The following is a 9,666-nucleotide window of genomic DNA, read 5'->3' as shown; positions in this document are numbered from 1 at the left end:
ATTGGACACAAGCACCTGGCGTGCTCATAGATGTTGCAAAAAATGATCTTTTCAAACTAAAAGTACCAATAATTATAATTGTATTGCTCTCAGGAAACCAGTAGACGAATCTTGTTAGGGGAGAATAAGCATGTTAAGGAATTTAAAAATTTTCGCCAACATTTTTCACTTGCCCAGGTTGTGATTGACAAACTTTCAAGAGAAGTCCCTTGTGTTTTAAACTTCCTTGAAAATTCCAACTTGCCCACAGTCGGTTTTCTTTTACATCTCTTGATTTAATAGTTTTAAGAGGCTGGACTAACTTTCCATCTAAAGAGAAAGAGAATTAATTCCAGGTAATGGACACAAATCCTCCGAAATAATCCTTTACCAGACAGTTTTCCAAACAATTTAAGCGGAAGCGCCATTCACATACTTGGGCCATTCTGACTCACTCTTGGAGCTGGAACATTAGTGGGCAAAACACAGATGTTTTCTGGCTTACCTGTTTCTGCACGCTCTTTCAGAGGCTCTCGCCACAGTAACCATCAATCAACAAGTGGTTACTCAGCTCCTAGCATGACCTCGGCATTGGCCTGGAGCTAGAATAAGGCAGGAACCCTTCCCTCCTTTTGCTTACAATTTTTCAACCAACAGGAAATAACACAAAATTATAGAGAAGTTACGTTGGCTTCCTGTGCTATTCTAATCTGTTAATTCTCTAACAGTCAAGAAAGTTTGAGGACACCAGATTGAGTCATGAAAATAAATTAAGTCAGGATATGTGTTAGACTCAACTGAAAACAGCTATCATCTATTGGGCATTTAGGACATGCCGGGCACTGAACTAAGCACTTTGCAGACATTTCTCATTTAATCTCCAAAAAATCTTATGAAGCAAGTTTTATGATCCCAGTTTTACATATGCAGCACCCAAGATCCAGTGAGTTTAAGAACTTTCCCAAGGTCATGTAGTTAGGAAGTGGCAGTGCTGGGATGGACACTCAGGTCTGTTCATGCTCTTAACAGCCCTGAGCTGTTCTTCTCTCTGGGATGGAGAAGTAGGGAAGAATGAGGCAATGGGAAAAGAGGGCAAGGACAACCCCAAGGTCTTAACCCCTCGCAACCTGTAGGAAGCCCCACAATGATGTTTGTAACCTCAGCCACCAAGCCAAAGTGATCATGGCTGCACAGTACTGGTCACCTAGGGCTGCCATAACAAAATACCACAAGCTAGGTGGCTTATAAGAACAGAAACTTGTTGTCTCACAGTTCTGGAGGCCAGGAGTTTGAATTCGAGGTGTTGGCACAGCCATGATTTTTCCGTCTGCTCTAGGGGAAGGAACTTCCTTGTCTCGTCCAGCTTCTGGTTGTTGTTATGTGCCACTGAGTAGATTCCAACCCATTGGGACCCTATAGGATGGAGTAGAACGGCCCCATAGGGTTTCCCAGACTGAAAACTCTATGTAAAGAAGATCGCCAGGTCTTTTCTCCGTTACACCACCAAAGCTCCTTCCAGCTTCTGGTAGCCCCAGGCATTTCTTAGGTCTTTAGTTTGTAGGTGTATCTTCACGTGGCTGTCTTCACTCTATCTGTCTTTCTGTGACTCTTCCTTTTTATAAGGACACTGCTCAGATCGGATTAGAAACCACTCTTCTCCAGTATGACCTCATGTTAACTAATCTTAACATCTTCAAATACTCAGTTTCCAAACAAGGTCACATTCACAGATGGGGGAGAGGGGAGCATTTCAGAACTTCAACATATCTTTTTGGAGGACTCGAATCAATCCACAACAATTCCCTACCATTTTCCTGTTTTATACTTTACTGAGACCTAGAAAGACTTCTCAAGGTGACTAAAGTCAGGGATGAAGAAGGGGATGTAGGAATCTTCGCTCCTACCCTCACAGTCACGCAGTCACATTGGACAAATGTCTGTTCTGCTTCACTGTGAGATTTAGGATTGCTTTAGGAAATAAAGTGTGTGTGTGGTTTGAGTAGTGAACTTGTGCCCGCCCACCCCAGTGCCCACTGCTGAGGGAATACCAAAGACTATGACATAGTCCAGCTCCACAGAAAGCAGAGCTGGGTAGAACAAGAGCACGCTAACCATGTTAACTCTGGTTCTGTAGTTGCTGGCCACCATTCTGTGTTTGAGGTGTAAAGATGTGGATTTCACAAGTTCCCATAATCCGCTTTGACTACCCCAAGGGAAAGGTCTTGGTTTTGCTGCTAACTAGTTGCCTGACCTCAGAAAAGTCATCTTCCATCTCTGGACCTCAGCTTCACCCTCTGTTAATGGAGCGAAGTACATCTGATGATCTCTATAGTGCTTCCCAAGGAGCACTGGTGGCACAATGTCTAAAGTGCTTGGCTGGTAACTGAAAGGTTGGTGGTTTGAACCCGCACCACAGGAGAAAGATGTGGCAGTCTGCTTCCTTAAAGATTATAGCCTTGGAAACCCTATGGGGCAGTTCTACCCTGTCCTATAGTGTCACTGAGTCAGAATTGACTTGAGGTTTAGAGTGCTTCCAGTTTGTAATTCTGTAACTCTGGTATCAAGGCTGGGATTCCTTTCCACGATGGCGGCTGGAGGGTCACTTCAGGCCTTACCCTGTGGTCACCCATGCTCCTTCAGGGAGCCACAACACACATCCTACACGTTTCTTGTTAACCACTTGATGATGTAATCATTTATGAATGAATGATGGAAAGGGGAAAATAGTACTACTGTGCTAAAGATGGAAACCCTGTTGGCGTAGTGGTTAAGAGCCATGGCTGCTAACCAAAAGGTTGACAGTTCAAATCCGCCGGCCGCTCCTTGGAAACCCTGTGGGGGCAGTTCTACTCTGTCCTTTAGGGTCGCTATGAGTCGGAATTGACTGGACGGCAATGGGTTTGGTTTTGGTTTTAGGACTAAAGATAAGAAAGGTTGTCATTTCCTTCCTTTGTAAATTTTTTATTGAGTGCCTACTAAGAGCCACACACTATCCTAAAAGCAGTTTAAACAGACAAATTCTCTGCTGTCATGGGATTTTAATTCCCAGAGCTTCAGCATTAAATAGTGATTAATTAAAAAATAAGCATGAAGAATTAGGAATTAGGAGCTGCTTCCCTAAGCCTAGACTTTCCTCCCTGGTTTCCTTGACTCCTTTCTTTTCTCTTTGGCTTTTCAATCCGTGCTATCAAACTAATCTTCTTAAAATATCACCTTAGGCTAAAATGCCTCTAATGTCCTTCCCTTGTACCTTTTATCCTATAATGAAATCCAGGCTTCTTAGCTCACCATTGAGCCCCTCCACAAACTCCTGCTACCTACAATTTCATCCTTCTAGCCAACCATTCACTTTTCTGAGTCCTTCAACCAAATCGATCCATTCATGGTCTCCCCAGTCACTTTCTGAATTGTTCTTCTTTCATATCTTTTTTTTTTTTGTTGTTGTTGTTCCTTAAAGATTTAGTGGTTAGATTTTAAAAGCTTACTAAAGTAGTACACACTCATTTTAAGAAGTAAAACAATACAGAATTATTTAACAAGTCAGTAATCTCTCCCCTACCCACTCTGTTTTCATTCATTTTTTTAAATTTCAAACCTACAGGAAAGTCACAAGAATAATACAGAGAATATCCTTTTATACAAATTCACCATTTTTAACATTTTATCACATTTGTTTTATTATTCTGTCTCTCCACACACACATTGCTATTTATTTTCCTGAATTATGTGAGAACAGTTTGCAGATATCATGCCCCTTTATCCCTTAATATTTCAGTGTGTCTTTCCTAAGAAAAAAGATATCCTCAGTATAGTTATTAAATTCAGGAAATTTAACATTGATACAATATTTTATCTAATCTAGCTTCCATAGTCTCATGTTTTCAATTGACTCAATTATGTCCTTTATCTTTTTTTTTTTTTTTTCCCCATGCAGTATGGTATCCAGTCCAGGATCACGTATTATATTTAGTTCTCAGTATCTTTACACTCAGTTTTTCATGTTATTGACATTTTTAAAGATTAAAGGCCAATTTCTTCTTCTTTTTTTTAAACAATAAAATGTTCTCCATTTTGGGCCTGTCTGATATTTTTCCATATCTTTTTAAATGTAGTTTCAATACTTTGTATTACCCCAAACCCTACTTGTCCTTCTAGGCTCAGTTATAAACCCTTCTGCCCTAGCCCTTGCTGGAGGCCACAGAATACCTCTTAGACTCCTTTATATCTGCCACAGCACCTAGCATTGTGCTTAGTACACACAGGGCAACTAATAAATATTTGTTGATTAATTGGTTTGAGGCTCAGACACGAGTACTCTCTCTTGCAAAGACAGAACTTGTAATGTAGGCTTACTAAGTCAAGATTGGTATCTTTATTGTTGCTTGCTTCTGGGGTTTCCAATTATTGAGATAAATTTTGGGAAGAGTAACTTCCTTTGTACATTCAAAACTGGATCCTTGTGGGGAAGCTGATATATATATATATTTTAAAGTTTCACAATAGATAATTAAGATTATGAAATAAAAGTCGTTTTCCTCCTACTCTTTCATTCCCCCAAATTTCAGTAAGCTAAAAAGCTGTTGAGTTCAGGAAAAGGATTCAGAGATTAATGAATCAAACTGTTCAAACTGCAGTCCAATATATTCCAATATAGTCTGTCCTTATGTCACCAATGTACAGAAGGTTGAAAGAGGTTCGCTTGTATAGAGAATAGGCCCTACGGAGGCAACGCTACATTATAAATTGAGAAAATTGCTTTAATACTAACCACTATCCATTTGTGGACATCAAACAAACCTTTTTGCCCTTGCCTGAAAAAAAGCATTTGATTCTGATCAAGTCATGGTAAATTTTGAAAATCACATGGTGTTCAATGCCTCTATGTGGTAGAAAAAATAACTTAGTTCTGTCCTAGCTTCCTGTGCTAGTAATATTTAGGCCCAATAAAGTCAGACAATGTCTAGGGTCCTTCAAAGGATATCAGTGTTTTTTTAAAAAAAGTCCATGGAAAAATGACCTGAATTAAAGCTAAAAGCCCCAGATCTCATTAGGCTGCATGGAAGTGGCCCTTCTTTGCAGGCCTTCCTTATTTTTCTGTATGAGGAATAAAGTTTTCAGCCAAAGGAGTATAATAAAATGAAACAGATGTCCTGAAATCTGCAGTGAGTCCATCCTTCCAGAAATTCTGTGTAGAAATTCTTAATTCCAAATCAATTTTTTTTTACAGAAAAAGGAAATCCTTTCTACTCAGCCATAAGGTAAGTTAAAAAAAAACCAAAAACATATTAGCAAATGCTAATTTACTTGACAATTCTTTGGATGTGAAATTTGCTAAGGAAAATGGTTACCTTTATGAAACACTTAGAGTTCAGCATAAGCAACTGGCCAAAAATAAGAGCGCTCAAAAGTTAGACTGGGTCTGTTTCTTTTAAATCACCTGTAGCCATTTCCTCCCAAGGATGGAAATTCTTATTGTTTCACCTCCTAGGGATCAGCCTATGATTGTAAGCACCTTGATCTTGAAGTACTTCTACTTAAAAGCAGTTGATACGCTAAAGATGACTTGAAGAAGAGAGCAGGATCATCCTGAGAACCAGGAATAGGTACTTGTAAAAACTGGAGCCTCCTTTCTCAAAGCCCATGGACTTCGTTCGCAGTGCTGCCCTGCTTGGGTTTCCGTGACTGAATGCATCTTTTAAATGTAAATTGAACATTCCTGTCAATGAATTCAGTATATGTGCATGCATTTGCTTGCACATGCATAGATTATACAAGCAAGTATACGCAGAAAACTGCTCTGAAGAGGGGAATCGGAGGGGTTGGGAGGAAGAGCAGAGGACTCTTTCCCTTACATATCCTTCTGTATCTTTTGAATAATAAAGCATGAGAATGTGTTGCCTATTCAGATATGTCCATAAATGTTAAATAAATAAATTACGAGGCTTACTCTCCGGATGGGGAACAGAGAACTTCAATAGCAGTCATTAATTGGTTCAAGTGAATGTTAAAAATTCAGTGATTCCCTTCCATTTTTCCCCATTCCCAACTATGTCTTGATCATTAATATACGCTTGAAAATATTATTAAAATTCTTTTATGTACAATATTTTCCTCCAATGTAATTGATTTTCCAGGACTGACAAAATCATTCATGGGCAGCATGGGCCATAGCCACAACTCTGCTACCGACTCATTGCATGACCTTGGCTTTCTTTCCCTTATTTTCTTCATTTGTAACATGAGGAGTTTGAACTAGAAGATATAGTAGGCCCCTTCTAGTACTGGAGCCCTGGTGGTGCAGTGGTTAAGGACTTGGCTGCTAACCCAAAGACTGGCAGTTCAAATCCACCAGCCACTCCTTGGAAACCTTACGGGCCAGTTCTATTCTGTCCTATAAGGTTGCTACGAGTTGGAATTGATTCGATGGCAACGTTTTTGGTTTTATTCTAGCAATAAAATCCTATGATTCCTTGATTATCTTTCTCTTAGGAGGGTTTCTTAAGTTCTTGTTATACACTCTTTATGTGCCCTAACAACATTCCAGAGAAGTAGGACCTGGGTGGGATTATCAATAATTTACTCTGTGTAACAGTTAATAAACTGTCTTCATTAGCAATAAACCCTGATCCTTACAACAACCCTACCAGGCCATACAGGGCAGGTATCCCTGCCCTTTAGAGATGAGGAAACTGAGGCTCAGCGAGGTGAGTTCAGTTCTTAGGCCTTGTGGTTAATGTGTAGAAAAGCTAGAGGGTAGCAAATAAATTTTTATTTTTTTCTCTATGAGGCAACAGTATATTTAAAATAATGTGACCTAAAGATTAGACTTTCAAGAACAGTGAATTCTTTTCTAAACGTTTTGAGGTTTTTATACCCGACTCAGTAGGTCATTCCAAAGCCATAAAGCACTAACCAGGGGTTAGTGTGTGTTAGAGATAAGAGGGAATGGTACATAAGGGAAGGCTGGTATCCTTCCAGACATATGGTTGGGAGAACACTTCCCTATCTAGGAGGAGCCCGTAGATTATACGTTTTATTTCCCTGGGGACCAGTCCAACCCAGGCATCAACAATGAAACACAAAATACCATGCTCAGTTAAAAAAATATATATATTATCATAGTATCTGTTATAGATTGAATTGTGTCCCCCAAAAGTATGTGTTGTAAATCCTAACCTCTATGCCTGTGGTTATAATCCCATTTGGGAATGGGTTGGCTTTGTTGTGTTAATGAGAGAGGATTAGTAAAGGGTGTGTCTTAAATCAATCTCTTTTACAGTATAAAAGAGATTAAACAAGCAAGGGAAAGAAGCAAGGATGGGGGAAGAGAGATGCCAAGCCACATGAAGATTGCCTGGGAGCAGAAGCTCAAAGAGACAAGGACCTTCCTGCAGAGTTGAAAAAGAGAGAAAGCCTTCCCCTAGAACTGGCACCCTGAATTCGGACTTGAAGCCTCCTAAACTGTGAGAAAATAAATTTCTGTTTGTTAAAGCCACACATTTGTGGTATTTCTGTTATAGCAGCACTTACAGATAACTAAGACAGTATCCAAGTATACAACTTATACAAACAAAACAAAGAAAAAATACACCCACCATCCCGGTCACTTCAGCAAATCAAATTTATTTTCCTTCGATCACTACAAGCTCTTGTCTTTATATATACATATACATATATATATTTATATATATAATTTTTTACTGGTTGTAATCATAGTGCAGAAGTGCATTTTAAAGTATCAGAAATCTCAATTTTTATAAGAGGAAATCTCAATTTTAATAACTGTTTTTAGATTATTTTCCTCATCCTCAACTGAGTTTATTTCATCTGTTTGCTTATCGTTTTCTGTTAAATTGATATTTTTCGTCAGATGTACACAAAGTCTACAACCTGTTTTCTAGGAGATTTTTTTCTTCTTAAATACTATACAGCAGGGAATGCCATTATTTTTGCATGCTGTACCAGGACTCCTGAAACCAAACACTAAGAAAGGTTATGTCTGAAGATCTTTTCAAAATCTATCTGCATTTGGGTGGTTAAGCGATAGCTCTGTCTGGGTAGGAGGTCTCTTTCAGCTTTTGAACTCCTTGATTCTATGGCAATCCCTGGTAGATACAGGTTTCCTAGTAAGGATTGAATAAGAATCTTACGCTATTGCTTTATGAGTCTTGATAAAGCTGGAGTTTCAGGATGAAGGCTAGGATTTTAGCTGGGGAGTGAGAAGGCTTGTTTTCCTGGTTACTGGATATGTCATGGGCTTTATATCTTGTGTATAGGGTAACTGAAGCCACTGTTGCCATGGGAAATGATGGCAATTTGAATGAGATAATTTAGAGTGACCCATGGAACTCTGACTAGGCTGTCTCGTTAATGTGCAAGATCCTGTGATTGTGGCACTGTTGTATTTGGATGGCATCTATCTCCTCAGTTCCCTTCAACTGAAATGACATATAGGTGAGAAACTAAATAGTAATGTGATGGCTTAATAATAGAAAGTTAATCTTGGTTAAAATGCTAAATGAGGAGGAATTCAGAAGAATTACTGAGTGATTATTCTAAAACTATTATTATTTGAATAGCATTTCTGTTGTAGCTGAAGGCGGTACAGGGGTCCCCAGAACTTTCTACCCAATTTCCAAAAATTAAACTTTATATCTAATGCTGATGCCAAAAAACTCTAAATCTAGTCTAATTCAGTGATAGGATTTGTTCCCAATGATTTCTCACATTTGCAAACCTGTTACACTCTGCTCTTACCTGTCATGAAGTCGTTAGTATCACTTTTAAAAACTCACATCACTTTCTATAAAAAGTGACGTGAAGAATCTAAAAATTTCGAATTGTACATGTCTCATGCCCTGGAGCAGAAAACTCCCAGTTTGGGATTTTCTCACAGGCGTGCCTAACTAAACTGACCTCTGCTCCTACCAGGTAAATTGCCAGAGAGAGAAGCAAGTGTCAGCCCAAAGGGAAAACCCTTTCGTAGGATTTTTTTTCTCTTAAGCTGATCACTTTTTAGGAGTTTCCACTGTATTCTCTAGTTCAAAGTCCTTGGCATGAGATTACCATCTTTTTGACCAGTTTGCCAACTGCCTTTTCCAAAAGCCCTCATTGGAAAGATATTCCTCTCTAGTGACCCCTCCCTCTAGTCCAGCTAGTGCCAGTTGCTCCCAGCGCCCCCCATCTCGGACCAGCTTCCCCTCTTCTGCCCAGGATCCAGGTCCCAAGCCACTTAAGGGAAAATTCACACCCCTCTCCCCCTTCCCGGGCGTCCGAAGGAGGCGCCGGGTGGGGGTGCAGGTGTGGATGGGGAGGGGGACAGGGTTTTCCGGAGTCCCCCGTATCCTCTTCGTTCCCTCCCCAGCCCGGAGGTGCAGGGGGAGGGGAGCGCGGGTGGGTGGGACCGGGCCGGTGGGGGAGGGGTGAGGAGGAGGAGGAGTGTGTGTGCGAGCGTGTGTGGCTGGGGGAAGCCATTGCCTGTTTAATAGTTGCTGTTGCTGCACTTCCGCTTCTCTCCCAGCGAGAGCGAGACACGAGTGGCCAGGCCCAGCCGCAGCCGCAGCAGCAGCAGCCGCCGCGGCGGCACGGAGGAGCCAGACACAAAGAGAGGTACGGGGATCCCCCCGCCGCCCACCGCCCCCCGGCCGCGCCGCCGGGCCTAGGGGACACCCCTTGCCGCCTCCCCTG

The 9,666-nt window shown here is 40.8% G+C and overlaps 1 protein-coding gene across 1 annotated transcript in view; it reads left to right on the top strand.

Annotated features, from left to right (window-relative positions):
* The first annotated feature begins 9,389 nt into the window (after window positions 1–9,389).
* The window catches only part of UBE2E1 (ubiquitin conjugating enzyme E2 E1), an 81,768-nt gene continuing 81,491 nt past the window's right edge, over window positions 9,390–9,666 (top strand). Inside the window, exon 1 of the mRNA XM_004377382.3 lies at window positions 9,390–9,588. The gene's annotated coding sequence lies outside the window, so the exon portion shown is untranslated. The remainder of the gene's footprint in view (window positions 9,589–9,666) is intronic.

The sequence above is a fragment of the Trichechus manatus genome, unplaced genomic scaffold (genome assembly GCF_000243295.1).
Source record: "Trichechus manatus latirostris isolate Lorelei unplaced genomic scaffold, TriManLat1.0 scaffold00049, whole genome shotgun sequence".
Lineage (NCBI taxonomy): Eukaryota > Metazoa > Chordata > Mammalia > Sirenia > Trichechidae > Trichechus > Trichechus manatus.
Note: the sequence above shows the minus strand (reverse complement) of the source record. Positions and strands in the feature narration are given on the sequence as shown.